We start from the raw sequence: 19,275 nt of genomic DNA on the forward strand, positions 1-19,275 counted from the left end.
TAGTGGAGGAATGTTCTCTTGGCTCAATGGACCATTGCCGTATGTGACTTACTATGATCTTGTTCTTTTGGCTCAATGCTTGTGTTGTCATTTTGTATTGTGTGACTAACTATTATATTGCCATTTTCATAGGTATGGAAACAATGAAGGGGGTGGAGGACACGGAGGGGGAAGGTGAGATCCCTTGGTGGTGGGAGGAGGGAGAAGAATAAGAAACTACATGGACCGTGATTTGGACAAGTATATGTGCTATGTGTGTATGACTATGTGAGGGGACTAATATTTCTGTGTATGACTATGTGAGATCCCTATGTGTGTATGACTATGTGATTTGGACAAGTATATGTGCTATGTGTGTATGACTATGTGATTTAGACTACTATTTCTGTGTTTTGGACGCCTGCATTTAATTTGGATATGATTATGGGGCATCTTTATGAATCAAAAAACAAAAAAACCAGCAGTTATTTGAAAATAGCAGTTAGTGCAGCGCCTAAGGACAAGGCGCCACACTACACAGTGCAGCGCCTCGGTCTTCGGCGCTGCACACCTGGACATGGCAGTCCAGAGAGCAACAGAATCATTCCAGAGAGCACCAGGAGCGTTCCAGTTGGTTTTGCACCCCAAAAATTGCACGCCCAGTTGCATATCAGTGGGCACCGCATAAGCCAGAGATCCTTATCCCGCAAGCACATCGGGTTGAGGCGGAAGTCCGCGGTGTACCCCAAGCTCTCACCCGCGCCATATGGCTGCCATTCCACCTATGAAACAGGGCAACAATGCAAATTTGATAACTATTTTTCAAGCAAGCATGAGAAAGGACTAAAGTAATGACCTCCTTACCTGCTCAGGCGTAATCGTGTCCAACTCGGCAATGTACTTTTGGTACATGAGATTGACATCGTTCGTCATCTCGGAAACGATATCCCACTTGTAAGCCCACGTGGGGCGCCGTAATTTGTCATGTTCATCTGCATACCAAGGATCAAACCTGACGCTCTTCGGGCGTCCAACAGGCAGACGCTCCCAGCTCCATACAGAAAGTAGAAGCAGATTACCACCAATGCCTGCACTAGGTGTGATCCTGCAACACGCATCATCCAGCTACATATGAAAGAAAAACAATGTTAACTTGACAGCAAGCTTGCATTGCTAATGAATAAATGAGTTGATCACAAAACAGACCAACTACCTGTCGGTACAAGTAGGCAAGAGTCGCTGAACCCCAGCTCCATTTGCTATCGAAGACGGTCAACGCCTTCAGCCACATCCATGGAGCGTTCTTGCCAGTGGAGTCAGGAAACAAAGTCCTCGACACAATGTACCACATATACACACGAGCATGTGTCTGGATCACATCATCAGTTGCATCCGGAGGGCACGTCGCAAAGTTATTTTGAATCCACGTGAAAGCAGCTCCGGCTGCCTTCCTTTCCCTCTTCTTCTTCTCTTCTCCCTCCTCTACATCATCCTCAGCCTCGGTAGGAGCCATACCGATAAGAGCAATCATCTGCTCGCGCCACCCATCAGAATCGGTGCTCATACATAGAGGCCTCCCGTCGATAGCAAGACCGGTGATCAACGAGACATCCTCGAGCGTCACGGTCATCTCCCGGGTCCGAAGATGGAAACTGTGGGTCTCTGGCCTCCACCGATCAACAAGAGCGGACACCAGTGGAGCGTTCAGATTCGGCGTGGACCGGCTGACCAACAGAATCCACGGGAGTAGTCCTGCCTGCTTGATGTACGGTGTGTACCGCTCATCGTAAGGCATGGCAGGACCAGAGACCCCGTGATACCGAATCTTCAGAGGTTCAAGCTTCTGCAAAAAACAAGTAATGACAAATCTTAGGGCATGTAAATTTCAACTAAAGGCAAATTTGCAAAATATTTAGATTACTCATTATTACCTTATCCTTCTCGCGCATCATGTAGGCCCGGTGTTGCACGTCGTAGACATCGTCCAGAAGCCAAACCATCCTTACAATTTCAAACAATAAACATATAAAAGTTCATCTTCATCTCAAATAAACTAAACAAACTTCTCATATATGTCTACAAAAATCAACATCTCATAGTTATCTATAAAAATAGGCATCTCATATATATCTAAAAAAACTAAACAATCTAGGGTTTCAACAACAAGAATCATATATTGTGAACTAATAAATAACACTACGGTACTACCAATATGAATACACATCCTAAATCGAGCAAACCAAACAAATCAAGGGTTCCATCAAATCATGGACAAATCTCTAGAATGGCAACAAATTTACGGAGCAAAAGAAAGAGAAGGGAAGAGTTTACCTAGTAGGATGGATTAGGGATCGAATCCACGGATCAAATCTTCAGATCTGAGAGGGATGTGGGAGGATTAGATGGGGGCGCCGCCGCCGCTGCTGCTCTCTGTACAGAGAGCGGAGAGATGAAGAACTGCCTGGTCGGGCTGGGGCGGCCGCGCTTAAGTCACTGTGCAGCGCCCAAGGGCTAGGCGCTGCACATCAAAGTGTGGCGCCTAGCTCTTAGGCGCTGCACAGGTGCGTGTGGGGCCGCAACTGGACCAGGGCTGCCACGCTGGCAGGATGTGCGACGCCTAAGGGAAAGGCGCTGCACAGTAGGGTGCGGCGCCCAGATGTCGGGCGCCACACCAAAGGGTCAGCAGAGTGAAATTTTTTCCTGAACAGGTCAGTTTGTGATTTGATTTCCGCCTCAGGTCAAATCTGTGATTTCTGCCCAGAACAGAACCAACGGCGTGTAATGGATGAGGCAAACGCAGGCAGGAAACAACAAGAGTGAGAACGGAGCCAGTGCCGTGAAATGGATGAAACAAACGCAACCAGGGAAACATAAAAAAGTTGATCAAATTCTCACCTAGAGCTTCTCTTCGAGGAAACCGAGGATGGTGCCCGGGATGATGCCACGTACGGCCCCACCGTCGATGCTGAGGACGGTGACGATGCTTCCATACAACGGCGTCGGGGTTCGTGGCGTCGGGAGCAGGCGGCTGGACTCTGGGGACTCGGCCGCCGCCGGGTTGACGGTGAGTGACTTGAGACTCTTCAGCTTGGGACAAGGCATTGCTACGGGATCAGTGCAGTGGATGAGGTGAAAATGGGGAACAGAGGAGAGCAGAACTTCAGAACGGGAACAGAGAGAGAAAGAGAGGTTGCTTGTGAATTGGATGTGATGTGTGCGCCTATATATAAGGCAGGGTGCGCAACCGCCGGGTCGAAATCGGACTGGATACGGCGCGTCTATTTGGCAAGGCTGGAAACTGATTTGGGGTGAAGCTCGGACTGGACACTACCACGCGTGAGGGAAGTGAGGAAAAGGAAAGCGATTTGGTTCCGAGCCACGCTCGACGCGTCAATCATTAATCAGTGTCTCGAACCACACCTGGCTCGGGTGATGTCGGTTTGGGGTGGCGCTTGCCGTTTGTAGCCATTTTATCTCGGGCTTCGCTAGAGTAGATAATAACGATAATAAAGAGCAACTCCAACGCGCTTTATGCTTTTTAATAGGGTCCGAATAACTGCCACACGTGTGGCATGGATGGGAACCCGCCCGCACGTCTCGTGTGGCATGGACGGGAACCGGCCCGCACGACCACGTCCGCGCGCACAAAAGCACGGCCCGCACGTTCGGTGTGTGGCAACCCCGCCCGCACTGCCCCGTCCGGGCCAGACGACCCGCTGCCCGCACGACCCAGCCGTTCCCGGCCTCCGACCCATCCCCTCTCTCGTCTGCCGCCATCGTCCCCCACCTCTCGAACCCCGACCTTCGTCGTCGCCCATCTCTGGTTGCCATGGCAACCAGTGCAGATCCGTAGGGCGCTCCCACCGTAAACCACACCCCAACCCTCCCCACCCCCAGCCCCCACTCCAACCCAGCCCTCCAGAGACGATCATCTAAAACCAGGTGAAATCTCCCGATCTCATCCTTCTCATCCTTAAGGCTGAAAATCTCCCGATCTTGTACTGGGTCCATGCTATAGGGGTAGAACACTGCATGGTTCAGTGTATATTCGCAATTGCCAGGCAGAATACACCAGATCTGCCATGTACTACGTTTGACATTAACTTAAGTTCATAGTTTAATTAACGCATATAGTTGGGTATGAAATGGATGAGTAGGAATCCCTAAAAAAGGGCAGGAAGGACAATTTTTGGAATGAAGGGGTGGGAAAAATTAATTGCCACTTGTGTATAACGATAGTTGCCACCTTTCGTTGTCAGTAGCTGCCACCTATTTTGACCTGTTGCTTGCCATCCCTATCTTCTATGTGCAAGCAGCAGAAGAATACAATTCTTGTGGATTGTTGATGCCTTCTTGTTCATCCAGTGATTGAGAACACATCGGAAAGAAGCGAGACACGAAAAGAATGAATCACGAAGATGACGTTGATGTTTGGGGTTCTCAAAGGCCAGAAACGCCCCCTTGGAATGCATCAGAGTACAGTCAACTCATCTCTGCAGGGCCATTGCTGCCACTACTAGAACAGTATGCAGGCGTAGGTATGATGCGTGATAACAAAAGAAGAGAACAGTTGCCATCTTCGCAACGATGAAGATGACATTCTACTTATGTCATACACTGTCATTTTTTCACAGGTTCTTATGACCAAAACACTCATAGGGGGCCCCCGTGGCAAGTTCAGTCACAAGGCGCTAGCACTGACAAATGTACGGGCAGCCAACTTCAACTAGCTAGTATGGCTAATCAAGGTAATGCAAAATGAAAAAAGAGCACATATTGCTGTGGACATGAAATGTGAACATGCAAAAAAACTGGCAAAAGGACTCACGAGTTATCACGGGTGAAAATGCAGAGCCTTCATGCAGCACGTGGCATCAGGCAGCACCCATGTATCTGCCATCGATGTCATACACATGTGAGTCCATAAAAAAAGTGAAGTTGTGGATGCTCAATTAGCAGAAGGAGCATAGTTGACAACTACAATTGCCATGACTGGACATCTACAGTTGCCATGAATTAAAAACCACACTTCTCATCCCTGGACAACTGTTGTTTCCATCCCTGGACACCTGTAGTTGCCATGGAGGAACAACTGCAGTTGCCATGCCAGTGCAACTACATTTGCCATGCCATGGCAACTGCAGTTGCCATGAAGGAACAACTGCGGTTGCCATACTGATGCAACTACAGTTGCCATGCCAGTAAAACTGCAGTTGCCACATCAGGGGCAACTGCAGTTGCCGTGCTAGCACAAAACTGCATTTGCCATGAATTGACCAACCACTACTATGCTTGCAGGTTATTACGCTGGTGGTAACCCGGCAAACGTCTCGTGGCAAGCTTCACAAATTGCAGGTGGAGCACGTCATTATGGTGTCACAAACCACACAAGATGGTCAAATGCAGCACAACAAGGTAAAGAAAAAAATTGAACCACAAAAAACAGCGCTACATTTGTTATTTGTAGTTATTTGTAGGCAAAACAAATAGTTGCCATGTTTGTTGAACAGTAGCTGCCATGACTGGACAACTACAGCTGCCATGCATGTCCACGCGCAGACTCACGGCTTGTTGTTTGAAATGATGTCATGCCAAATCACTCGAAGATGGTGTGATCCGTTGCGATACACATGTTATCCAAACAAAAATCTTACTCTCGTACCTATTTTTTCTATTACAGGGCCTACAACTACACTGAACAGCGGCGCGGGGACATCTACGGCGGGGAGCTCTGAGTGCACGGAAGACGCGTTCCACCAGCCAGCAGACAATCATGCCGCAAACAATTTCGAAGCAGAGTCGGGAATGACAATCATTCCAGCAATGCCGACAAGCACCCCTTTGAACACAAGCACTGGCAACACTCAAGTAGATGGAACTGCCGCCGATACTGAAGTGAATGATGAAACTGACGACGACGCACAAGGGGATGAAGATGGTGGGCAATCAGAGATCGTGGTACCTCAGCCACCGTACATTGGGCAGAGATTTGAATCGTTCAAACAAGCAAAGGAATACTACCAGACATATGCAAAGTTCCATGGATTTGCGGTCAACATCGAGTACCATAGGAAAATTAAGAAAACTAACGAGACAACAGAGGTGAGATGAGGTGCCACAAGGCACGAAGGAACAAGAAGGGGAAAGGTGTTGCGCCTGTCGTTCCAGAACGAAAGAGAGGTATCATTCTCAAGACTGAGTGCCCTGTCCGGTGTAAGCTAAACGTAGATGGAGCACAGTGGGTGGTCAATGAATATTTTGACGAGCACAACCACCAACTCATAAAGAAGTTCGACCTGGTAAAATTTCTGACCGCCCACAGAGGGTTCACCCCCGTCGAAAGGCAATTCGTAAAGCTGCTACATGATTGTAACGTCGGTCCATCAAGAATGGTACAGATACTATCTCTCATCCATAGCAAAAAGGGGACTCTGAGTAGCATGTCGTACATACCAACTGACATCACAAACCTACAGGCCAAGTACCGTAGAGAGAGCAAGTTGGCAGACATAGAGGCCACAATGGCCTACTTCGATGAAAAAGCGAAGGAAGATCCAGATTTCTTCTACAGGATAAGGTTGGAGGATGAGGACCGTGTCAGGAACATGTATTGGGTGGATGGTGCTGCAAGGAGAGCCTACAAACATTTCCGAGATTGCATTTCATTCGACGTGACGTACCTCACCAATATGTACAAGATGTCATGCGCTCCGTTCATAGGAATAAATAACCACAATCAGTCGTTGCAGTTCGGCTGCGGACTCGTCCGGAACAAAGACACTGATGGGTACGTTTGGCTGTTCAAGACCTTCTTGGAGTGCATGGATGGACTTGCTCCGATGAACATAATAACAGACCAAGATTTCAGCATGCGTGCAGGCATAGAGGAGGTCTTTCCGTTGGCAGTGCACAGGCACTTCAGGTGGCACATTATAAAGAAGGCTGAGGAGACGCTAGGACCGTTCTTTGCTGACCGTCCAGAGCTGCACAAGGCATTCGAGCTGTGTGTGGACCACAGCTTGACGGTGGAGGAGTTTGAAAGGAGCTGGATGGCCATGACTGAAGCACATCAAGTCCAAGACAACGAGACTCTTGTTAGCCTATGGGAGAAGCGAATGTACTGGGTGCCGGCCTACTTCATGCAGTGCTTCTTCCCCTTTCTGTAGACTACGCAGCGCAGCGAGGGGTTCAATGCTGTTTTGAAGCGGTACGTCAGCCCTGGCAACTCATTGCTACAGTTTGCCAAGCAGTACACAGCTTTGCAACAAAAAATTCTGGGATCTGAGCTACAACAAGAAGCGACCACGGCACTAAAGCAGCCAAAATTGCTAACGTATTTACCGATAGAGAGGCAAATGAGCAAGATATACACCAACAAGATCTTTAACAAGTAAGTCAGTTGCGTTACAGTCTTATTTGCAGAAAAAGCACCAAGTCAGTAGGTGCCTTATAGAGTGCAATGCAGTTGCCATGATGTGCAGTTGCCATGTTTAATGAAATACTGTTTGCCATGCTTACTCAGCTGCATGATGCCATGTTGAATGAAAATTCTGTTTTGCCATGCTTGCTCGGGTGCATTTTCCTTGTTGAATGAAGTTCAGTTGCCATGTTTAATGCACTGTGCTTCCATTGGGGCATGTTGGCATGCAAATGCCAATGTCAACTGGAAAAAATGTTATATTGGCGACACATATGCCGAAATGCAGTTGCCATGTTTAATAAAATGCATCTGCCATGTTTGTTGAAATGCAATTGACATGTTTACTCAACTGTAGATGCCATGTTTAAATAAAAGGGCAGTTGCCATGTTTTATGCAATGTGCTTCCATTGGGGAATGTTGGTGTGGAAAAATGACGATGTCCAATTGAAAATGTACTACAGTTGCCATGTCTAGTGTACTGCATTTGCCATGTCTACTGTACTGCATTTGCCATGTTCAACGTACTATATTTGCCATGTTCAATGAACTATGTTTGCCATCTTCAAACAAAATGTATTTCTATTTCCATGACAACATAAGGTGGTACAAGAAAAGAGCGCACGATAGTTTAACAGAAAACATACAAAACTTGCAGATTCCAGGAAGAAATAAAGCGTGCCAGCATGTTCACGGCTTTCCAGGTGGACGAACATACGTTCAAGGTGTCTTCTATTTTGGGCATGTCAGATTCAGAACCTGAAGACCCGGACAAAGGAAGGAACTACTTCGTCAAAGCCTCGATAGGCGAAGGCGAGTACTACTGCCAATGCTGCAAGTTCGAACGGGACGGCATTGTGTGCTGTCTCATACTAAAAGTAATGGACATGAATGCTGTGACACGGATGCCCCACCATTTCATAAGGCGGCGATGGACTTGGGACGCTGACGACGCGTTGGCGCCGCAGACAACACACGCAGTTCTGGCTGTGCATGACGAGAGACCTAAGTCAACCATGGAAGCCGTGAGGCACGTTGTGCTGACAAAGAACTATGCTGAGCTAATTGATGAAGCGTGCAAGAGTGATGAGACAGCGAGAGTCACAGAAAAACACAGGAAGGCACTGAAAAGAGAGCTTGATGAGATCAAGAAGAGGAAAGCTGAGGAAGCCTTACACCGGTTCCCCCGCACATCAAGTGTGCCTTCATCCACGGGGCCATCATCTGAAAACTCGGAGATAGGATCTGGAACAGCAGGCACACAGACCCAAATCAGGAACCCACCCCGTTCTATCACAAAGGGTCGTCCAAGAGAGATAAGGTACAAGTCGGGATTGGAGATCCAAGCAAAACACAAGAAAACGAAGAAAGGGGCGGGCAATCCATGAGCAAAAATTGGGGCGATGTAACATGGTCCTTGTGGACATTTTGTTTTGTACCCTAGATGATGAGAATTTTTTTTAAAAAATTGGGAGAATGACTCTTGAGGGGCATCAGAAGTGGAAGGAAAATTCATTGAATGGATAAATGCAGTTGCCATGTTATGGGTACTTAATCTGCCATGTTATGTGTAGTTAATCTGCCATGTTATGTGTAGTTGGTCTGTCATGCTATTTTATACTAAATATGCCATGCTATTTTATACTAAATATGACATGCTATTTTATTCTAAATATGCCATGCTAGTTGTACTGGATCTGCCATTTTAGTTGTACTAGATCTGCCATGTTAATTATGCTGGATCTGCCATGTTGTTTGTACTGTATCTGCCATGTTAGCTGTACTGAAAATATGTCATGGTATTTGTAATGACTCTGCATGGCATATATTTCCATGACAATACGACGCGGTTTAGAGACACATAGTGTGTTGTGTGCAAATGTATGGGAAACAAGTTGGAAAAATCATAACGTGCATAAACCGCAGTAAATGTTGTGGCTACATGATCAACCTACCCATGCTAGGTGGTGCAGTTAGCGATGAAAAAGAAGAAGAAAAACAGCCAAAATGAAAAACGATGATGACTTTCACTACCCATGTCTGATGAACTACATTTGCCATCTTTTTTAAAACAGCGTACACGCATTCGAAACAGCAAACCGGTGCTAGAAACGATGAAACCATTGTAATAATGATAAACATAAAAACATATCTGATGTAATGCCTAAAATAGGTTCACGTCCACACATATATTACAAAAACTATTCAAATGTCACTCACACACCACCACTACATAGTTAGGCTGCGCGGGGTTGCAGTCATAACATAGCACACAAACATAGTTTTCAACGAGAAACAAAGAGATAGTACCTTACATTCCTCGGCAACAGAATGTAAGGTATGCGTCCGGTGTGTAATGCCACGTGATCACTTGTACTTCTTGATGACTTTCTTGACAGCTTCCTCCACGAACTCGCGTGCTCCGGACCGCTTGTTGAAATCTTCATTCGTCAACCAGTTCCATGTGTAGATTTTCCGGAGCTCAACGACCGTTGCAGCTGTGATAGGGGGGACAATTCTGCCTTCCCACTTTGCAAAGTATTCCAGCGCGTGAAAGCTACAGTCCGTCCTGCACGAGGAAAAGAGCCAGGTGAACACGCAAAAAGGACAGTCGTAACAAAGATAGACTTCAATTCAGATGTGACAACAAAAGAGGGGTTGGATTGATGTAAATGGCACATGAAGGAAGGAAGAAATTACGTGTTCCCTTGCTTCGCAGTCACCACATACTCAGTCGGGAAATGCCTGATCTGGACCTTTGAATGTTCGTAGTGACGGTTTCATGTCTCTTTGAGGTTGTTAATAAAGAATTCGGCATGCGTAGTAAGGTCTGCATCAGCTTCCGAACGGATTGAATCAAGCACCTCAAAACGTTGGTTCTTCAGGTCAAGACAGATCGCATAGTGGTGACCACACTTGTCGTGTGGGTCATGTGGTGCAAGCTCCTGGAACATGGGGAACATGACCTGCATTTAAAAGTGAAGAAATGAGAAGCAGAGTTCACATAAAGAACAGCAGAGGGATAAAAAAAATTAGAATCATGTAGAATGTTTGGTTATGGGTGGGGGTAGTTGAAAGAAAGTTGTCGTTCATGTATGAACAAAATATGCCGTGTATTTTACTATCAAGTTGCCACATAGTTTGCACGGGATGCAAAAATCAAGAAGTCAGTGTGCACGGCAGTTGTTGCCACATGAAAACATCTGCCACATAAACACAAGTGCAGATGATGGCAAAAAACCACACCATGTGAAAAAACATTGCAGACAGGGAAGGAGTACTCACATATTTCTTCAGTGTGAGCTTGAATTCACCGTGTTGAGCAAAATTCTTCCTCAGGATTTTGTGGTGGAAGTCACCATCCCATATTTTGCAGGTCACACTGTAATGCATGATTATCTTGTCGGCACACACATCGGTGTGATTGTTGATGTAGTCGATCCCGCATGCAACTACATTCGTCGACATTTTACCGTTTGGCCTCACGGACTCGGCAAGATCACCCAGCTCAACGTACGTCGCTCCGTATTGAATGACTTTGGTTCTGTCCAAACATAAGCTGTATGAAAACGATATGACATGGAATAATCATGCCTACTAAGTAAAAAAAATATGAAAGAACTAAAACGTAAGCGGATCGTATATAGAAAGTACAAAGAAGATGAATGGTAAAAAAGGAGCAAAGCAAAATGAGAGATTATGGGGTGTGGTCATTTACGCTTTCAGCTCCTTCATGTGCTTGCTGCTGGCCCTCGCATTTCCAAACCGCTTGACGATATCATACAGCTGGGTCTGTTCCTTAGTGGCCCTGAATTCGGGTTCGTAGTATTCCGTGGGAGGTGGGTGAACTACCCTCTGCTGCCTCACAGAACTAGGAGTGGCACTCCTAATGGTATCCTCAGATACCGTATCTGCAGGCACGTTGGAACTTGATTGCCCTTGCCCTCGTGAGGACCTCCTCTGCAATGCTGCCTCCTCAATCATGCGGTAAGCTTCATCAAGTGACGGTGAAATCTCCTCAGGGGTGGCTGCAATGATAAAAAAAGTGGGTTAGGATACCTAGAAAATCAAAAACAGATGGATTGTGAGAAGATAGGGTGCATGATGTGAGATGTAGGTAGAAAAAGTGGGGCAGTTGCCATGTGTTGTCCAACTACAGTGGCCATGTCGTAGCAACTACAATTGCCATGTAGTTGCACTGTAGTTGCCATCTAGTTGGACTGTAGTTGCCATGTCACAGCAACTACATTTGCCATGTTGTGTCAACTCCATTTGCCATGTGATTGCCGTATGAAAAAATGCAGCATGGAAACAAAAAATGCAGGCGACATGGTGTGGCAAATCCAGTTGCCATGTGTAATGCACTGTATTTGCCATGTGACAGCAACTACAGTTGCCATGTTGAATCAACTTCAGTTGCCATGTGGTTGCCCAAATGTCAAATGCAGCATGGCAGCAAAAAAAATGTAGGTGACATGGTGCATCAAATCTAGTTGCCATGTCATCACATGTCAGTTGCCATCACAAGTGAGAACCCCCAAAATATATGATTGGGACAAAAGTCAAACTACAAAGATGTATACAAGAAAAATTATAAGGACATGACAAGTGTACCTTGCACAATCGGCTCTGCGAACTTGACAGCCTTCCTGCCCTCGACCATTGGCTGCGCCATCATTGCGGGCATGCCTCCTAGGAAAGCAAAGGCAACTGGCATAGGATCTTGCACCACCGGTTGATCTTGACTGATGCCAAGGCTGAAGCTCGGTGGGGTAAAGGCCATTGGGTGCCTCTCATTCCTACTGGCCGGACCACGAACGACTTGCGGGGCAGAATTCAAGGGTGAAAGATCGACAAACATATCTGAATCGGCCGCTACAGAATGATCAGCCTTATTTGCAGGGCGGGGCGTGTTGTCAGCGGTATCAGCCGCAGCTTTCATGACAATCTTCTTGTTTGGGCTGTAGGGGACACCGACATTGACTAGGAGCCTGGAAGTGCGCAGATTTATGCTGGGAATTTCCACTGCAGGTAAAGGCGCAGTCTGCTCTGGTTTTTCACCTGCGTCACTCGTGCCCGGCTTGACACCTGCATCAGTTGTGCTCCGGTCTTCCGGTTTCTCCATCACATTGCTTTTGGCAGGTGGCGGGAACAATGTGGACGCAGGAACATAACCAGACTCGTCTCTCCTACTCCTAGCTACAGCCGGTGCGTTGGGTATGTCTGTTGGTTGCTTGCGGGGGCTACGACGCCTAGGTGGAAGACCAGCACGCGAAACAGTCGCCTTAGCAGTATCTGCACCGACAGGAGCTGGAGCTGTTGTGCCAGGACTCTCACCTGTAGATGGCATATCCTTGTGAACTGCCGCCTCAGCCGCTTCTGTCGTGGACACAGGAGTGCCACCACGCACGCACTTGGAATCAGTGTCAGATGAGTGGGAATCTTCCTTGCTTAGGTTCGTCTCGGGAGCGTCCACTTCAACGCTTGCTGATGGGGTGGCATGGCTCACAGCAGCATCCTTCATTGCCAGAAGAGTTGGCAATATTTCAGCTGTCCTGGGAGATACCGACTCGTCACTCCCCGATGTACGGATGCCTGTTGTTCTAGCCTGCACATCTGCAGCCGGCGGAGATGGTCGGCCACTTGCATCAGAGTTGGTGGGAGCGGTCAAAGGTGCAGTAGCAGTATTGTCGCCTGGTGCCTCATGTACATCTGAGTTGCCCCCTGTTGACAACTTTGAATCCAGGCATTCGAGCGGGTCCTTACTGATATGCTTGGCCCCACGCGTAGTAGTCTTCTTCACCCTGCAAAAAAAATAAAGCACATGAAAAAGGTATTAAAAAATGAACAAAAATATGTTTGCCTTGGTAGAAATCTTAAAAAATGAAAAACAAGTGGAAAAGCTGGTAGTTGCCATGTAAGGGGAACGTGAGTTGCCATGTGTCATAATTAGCAGTTGCCATCCAGCAGTAGTTGCCATGTTAGCCAAATTGAAGAATGATAAAAATGTCTGATCTACCATGAATGCAATTTCAAACCTAGGTGTGGGATGAGCTCACAAGCCAACGGTAAAGATGGCAGTTGCCATTAGGTACATTAAAGTTACCATTTGGCCTAGATTCCAGTTGCCATGTAAAAAACAATAGGAGTTGCCATACACTTAAAAAGGAAGGAAAAAATCATTTGGAGAACAGCAGTTGCCACGTGGGGGCGATGATAGAAGACAACGTGACAAGCTAAACAGATGCATTGGAAAATCAAGAAAATATAGCGCTATGTCAATGAAAGCGGATGAAAAAACCCACTTCTTGACTGTCTTCCTCATGTGTGGCAACACGACAGGATCCCCGGTGTTGGTCGTCGTCGTGCAAGGAGATGACCTGGTGGAAGAGGTGTCACCGGCAATGGGGGCGCCTTTGTTCAACCGAGCAGAAACACGGGTTGGCGTTGGCGCCTGTTTCTTCGTAACTGCTCGTCCACCAGCTGTCGGCTCGGTGCACGTATGAGATGGAGGAAAAAAAGGTGGCAATTGTCAGATAGCAAACTCATTGCCGCGCTTGACAAAAATAAGTGCAAAAAAAGGATGAGTCTGTTCGAAGAAAATAGACAAAGCAAAAAATTAAAATAAAAGTCGAACCTCTTCCTGGCAGCTACGGGGTCGGTCCTAGACCTCTTGCCAGCAGAACCCTGCCCAACACCCTCTAGAGCCCTCCTCCTCTTTGATGGCAAAACCCCCTCGCCTCTCGCAGCCGTGTGTTGTTTGACTTTCTCCGGTTGGGGGACATCTGTTGCATCCTTGCCCTTGTTACCACCTGCGTGAACTTCAGCATGATCATCATCATCGGTGTCCTCTTGCACATTCTCCATGACATCGTCGTCATCCTTGCTGAGACCAGCATCTCCACCTAGTTCATCTTGTGTGTCAGCAGGCTCTTGGGAACTATTATAGTCATACCGGCCATGGCAACCGGTTGGCCGGTGTGTACTTTCTGGGACAAATGAAGTGAACTGCCTCGCAACCGCGTCGCTGTCAGAGCCACTGAGGGACGTCCACCCCTCAACCAACTTCCCGAGAAAGCCGGTCATTCCAGATGCAAACTGCCCTATTAGATGCTCAACAGGTGCCCTCGCCTGTGCACGAAACAAAGAAGCATCAATGACCACCGTATTGCAATTACTTGCACGACATCAAAAAATACTCCACGGCAAACCATAGATGTAGATCTTTTGATTACCTCGGCAGGGCAAGACGGAGCTGAGTGCACGTCCATCCACTTTCCAAATTTTTGAGGCCCCCCAAACTCGTTGTAGTCTATAGCATGCTTGGCCATCAGCTGGAAAGAACAAAAAAAGAAAAAAAGAAAAAAAGCTAGGACGTAAGAGAGAGAATGTAAGTTTAAGCACGAATGAAAAGAGTTGCCATGTGGAATGAGACATGGATACAGTACTCAGACAGCCATGGATAACAAAGGTAGTCATCTCTTATGACCCACAGACGGTTGCCTCATGCCAATTTGTAGGCATGCCGTGTGGGCAAAGAAACCAGAACTAACCTGCAGTTTTCCATATGTGGTGTCAGTAGCCTTGTCTGCGGCAAGCACAGCCTTGACAGCGTTGATAGTCCACGCAGAAACAACAAACTTGTGCGCAGGAGGCGGGCCTCCCGTCCCAGTGAAATCCATGGTGGACAGGTCAAGACAGTCGACGTACATGAGCTGATGCAAAACAATTTTAAAAAGAAATAAATATCAGTTGCCATCATGGGTACTGTGTGGAGGAAAACAGAATAATATATGTTCCCATGATAATCAAGTTGAGGTGCATGAAAGAATAGAAGAAGAAGAAGAAGATGCCATCTACATGTGCTAATTGCCATCATAGTGTGATAGCAGTTGCCATGTTGTTATGATGGCAGTTGCCATCATAGTATGATGACAGTTGCCATACTAATATGATGGGAGTTGCCATATTGTCATTATGCTAGTTGCCATATTGTCATTATGGCAGTTGCCATCTTGATATGATCAGGTTGCCATCTTGTTATGATCAGGTTGCCATGCATGAATAAAAGTGTGTTAAAAAACAGTGTTCACAGAAAGAACTGGTAAAAAAATACCATTAAATGCAGTCGACAACCCTTTTGGTACATCTTGCTTGAGAATGCATCATGCAGGAAGTCGGCAATAAACTTACACCAATTCATGTTCTTCACATTTCCCAGATCCGCCTGCACCACACAAAATTTCAGGACAAAAAAGGTTGCCGCATCAGAAATCAAATGGAAAAAAACATCGGAAAACGCTAGCAGTCACTAGCTTTACACATGACATCGGAGCCAAAAAGATCAAAGGAAAATAAAGTAGTAAGAGATGGATCATTCACCAGGATGGGGAAGCATTTGTTGCTTGGGCGAAGAGAGGTGGTCGGCGCGAAAACAGCTGAGATGAGGTACATGAGTAGCTTCATCTTGAAAACATCTCCATGCATCGTCATGGCCTGCAGCGAATCTGCCACTGCAGACGTGTTCGGCATGGATTCAGACCCAGGAAACAAATGGGGGAACAACGCTTCCTCGATCTCATTGTTGACCTCGTACGGGACTTTCATATGTCCACGAGGCACACCCAAAGTGCAGAACACGGATTCCTCGTTCAACGGTAGTCTTCCACATCCCGGAATCACGAATTCCCTGGAAGCGGGGTCGTAGATCTCACCAAGCCAGTCGCATACAGGGTTGACAAGGTTCGTGCACCGGACATCCATCATAGACTGCATACCCATCTCAGCAGCAGCCCCCTTCTGATCGTCGGTGAATTTGTCAGTCAACGCAGTCAGTCGTTCTTGGGAGGCTCTGTTGCGAATACGTTTCTTCTTCTGCAAAAAACAGACAAAAAGTGATCAGTTGTTGCCATGTTTTTGCAAAAAGTGATCAGTTGTTGCCATGTTTTGCAATGTCATGAAATTTTAGTTCGTGTCAGACGACTGCAAGCTCGAGGTGTCAACCAGTAACATAAATCAGGAGGAAGGGGGATGTGTGAACATTTATCTCATCACCCTCTTTTCTCCGTCCAGTTGCCCGATTACGCTATGGTGGATCCATGAAATCATCATCATCGTTTTGATGATTGCCACGAGCCATTCTGCTGAGATAGGAACAGACCAAATTGTCATGGTGGAAATGTAAATGCAAGAGGTAGGCAGTTGCCACCTAACAGAAAATGTCAACTAGTGAATGCAGAAAAAATAACATGAACACACACGCACCCCTCCTATGATTGTCGGAAACATAAACGTGGCAAGTAAGCACGTTGGTTGCATTATCAAGTAAAAAAAGTGTACATATGGTAAATGCACTTGAAAACAAAAAATGTTGAAGTTGCCATGTTAGCCCAAAATAGTACGATAGAAAGTCACAGAATCCTCCACATCAGAAAAACTAAGATGTGGCACCTCACACACTGTCCTAAAAATACACCAATCAAATGCCACTTGTTCAGCGGCAGAAATGTGCTAGGGTGAAATTGCCGTGCTGAAATGCAACACATACTACAACAAATTGATGAAACCACATCTAATTCAAGAACCTGAAAAATTGCCACAGTGTGATCAGATATCACAAAGTCGTTGTGGCAAAACAAAAAAAAATTACGCCTATAGTACAATGAATTTGCCATATTGTACTGACTGCGGCATGGCAACAGACATGATGTGGTCAGCCAAAAAGTTGCCACATGCAAAGCATATGTATGGCATCTGACACAATTGATATGCAAATTTGGTTGCCACATTATGCAGCCAATTTGCCACACTGTCTTATCTGCAGAATGGCAACAGACAGTGTGTTCATATTCTATTCGCCACATGAATATACTATCCAAGTGGCAACAGGCACACTTGATGTGCACATTAGTTGCCATCCAGTGCAGTTGGCTCCTGAAACTGCATTGACTACCGATTTTGGCAACTATCACAGTGTGGTAACTATCACAAATCCTTTAGAAAAATTAGATGCCACAACGAAAAAGCATGTTTGTGGCTACTATCACAGCAATTCAGCAAATTTAATTGCCACATGGAAGAGCGTGTGTGTGGCAACTATCACAGTCATTCAATAAAAATAGTTGCCCCATGCGAAAGCTTATATGTGGCAACTAACACAGTCATTTCAGTAATTTGTTGCCGCAAGGGGAAACACGTTTGTGGCAACTATCACATTTGTTCAGGGAGTTAGTTGCCACACAATCATGATAGTTAATGAAACTATCAAGTTCGCCTCATACTACAGTTTCAAAACCCAACTAACTAGATCTATGGTTCAATGGCAACTACCGCGACTTTAAATTCACCCTCAAAATTCTCCCACGAACTGACTGCAAACACAAATTCGAACCAATGCGCATCAAACAAACCGGGAGACACCTGCCCAATCCATAGGCAAGACTAGTGCGTGCCACCGAACAGGCATAACCACACAGACGATGCCGCGGCCGCGGCCGCGACGAAACTGCCCAGTGCCACCAAAAACGGCTAGCAGACGACTTCGGCGCTGGCGGGAACACCGACGCATCGCCGAATCGCCTGAATCTCTACGAATATCGATCGACGAATTGAACAGGGAGGGAAGGGGGAAAATGTTGGGGAACATTGCAGAAAACAAAAATTTTCCTACGGTTTCACCAAGATCCATCTATGAGTTCATCTAGCAACGAGTGATCGGATTGCATCTACATACCTTTGTAGATCACGCGCGGAAGCGTTCAAAGAACGGGGATGAGGAAGTTGTACTCGAAGTGATCCAAATCACCGGAGATCCTAGCGCCGAACGGACGGCACCTCCGCGTTCAACACACGTATGGTCAGCGTGACGTCTCCTCCTTGATCCAGCAAGGGAGAAGGAGAGGTTGATGAATATCCAGCAGCACGACAGTGTGGTGGTGGATGCAGGGGTCACCGCAGCAGGGCTTCGCCGTTCTACTGCGAGAGGGAGAGGTGTAGCAGGGGAGAGGGAGGCGCCAAGACTCAAGGGTGCGGCTGCCCCCTCCCTCCCCCCCCTTTATATAGGCCCCCTAGGGAGTGCTCCGGCCCTAGGAGATGGGATCTCCTAGGGGGGCGGCGGCCAAGGGGTGGAGTGCCCCCCAAGCCAGGTGGGGCGCCCCCCACCCTAGGGTTCCCAACCCTAGGCGCATGGGGTGGGCCAAGGGGGGCGCACCAGCCCACTATGGGCTGGTTCCCCTCCCCACTTTATCCCATGGGGCCCTCCGGGATGGGTGGCCCCACCCGGTGGACCCCCGGGACCCTTCCGGTGGTCCCGGTACAATACTGGTGACCCCCGAAACTCTCCTGATGGCCGAAACTGCACTTCCTATATATAATTCTTCACCTCCGGACCATTCCGGAACTCCTCGTGACGTCCGGGATCTCATCCGGGACTCCGAACAACTTTCGGGTTACTGCATATTCATTTCTCTACAACCCTAGCGTCACCGAACCTTAAGTGTGTAGACCCTACGGGTTCGGGAGACATGTAGACATGAGCGAGATGGCTCTCTGGTCAATAACCAACAGCGGGATCTGGATACCCATGTTGGCTCCCACATACTCCTCGATGATCTCATCGGATGAACCACGATGTCGAGGATTCAAGCAACCCCGTATACAATTCCCTTTGTCACTCGGTACGTTACTTGCCCGAGATTCGATCGTCGGTATCCCAATACCTCGTTCAATCTCGTTACCGGCAAGTCACTTTACTCGTACCGTAATGCATGATCCCGTGACCAGACACTTGGTCACTTTGAGCTCATTATGATGATGCATTACCGAGTGGGCCCAGAGATACCTCTCCGTTATACGGAGTGACAAATCCCAGTATTGATCC

The sequence above is a fragment of the Triticum dicoccoides genome, chromosome 6A (assembly GCF_002162155.2).
Source record: "Triticum dicoccoides isolate Atlit2015 ecotype Zavitan chromosome 6A, WEW_v2.0, whole genome shotgun sequence".
Lineage (NCBI taxonomy): Eukaryota > Viridiplantae > Streptophyta > Magnoliopsida > Poales > Poaceae > Triticum > Triticum dicoccoides.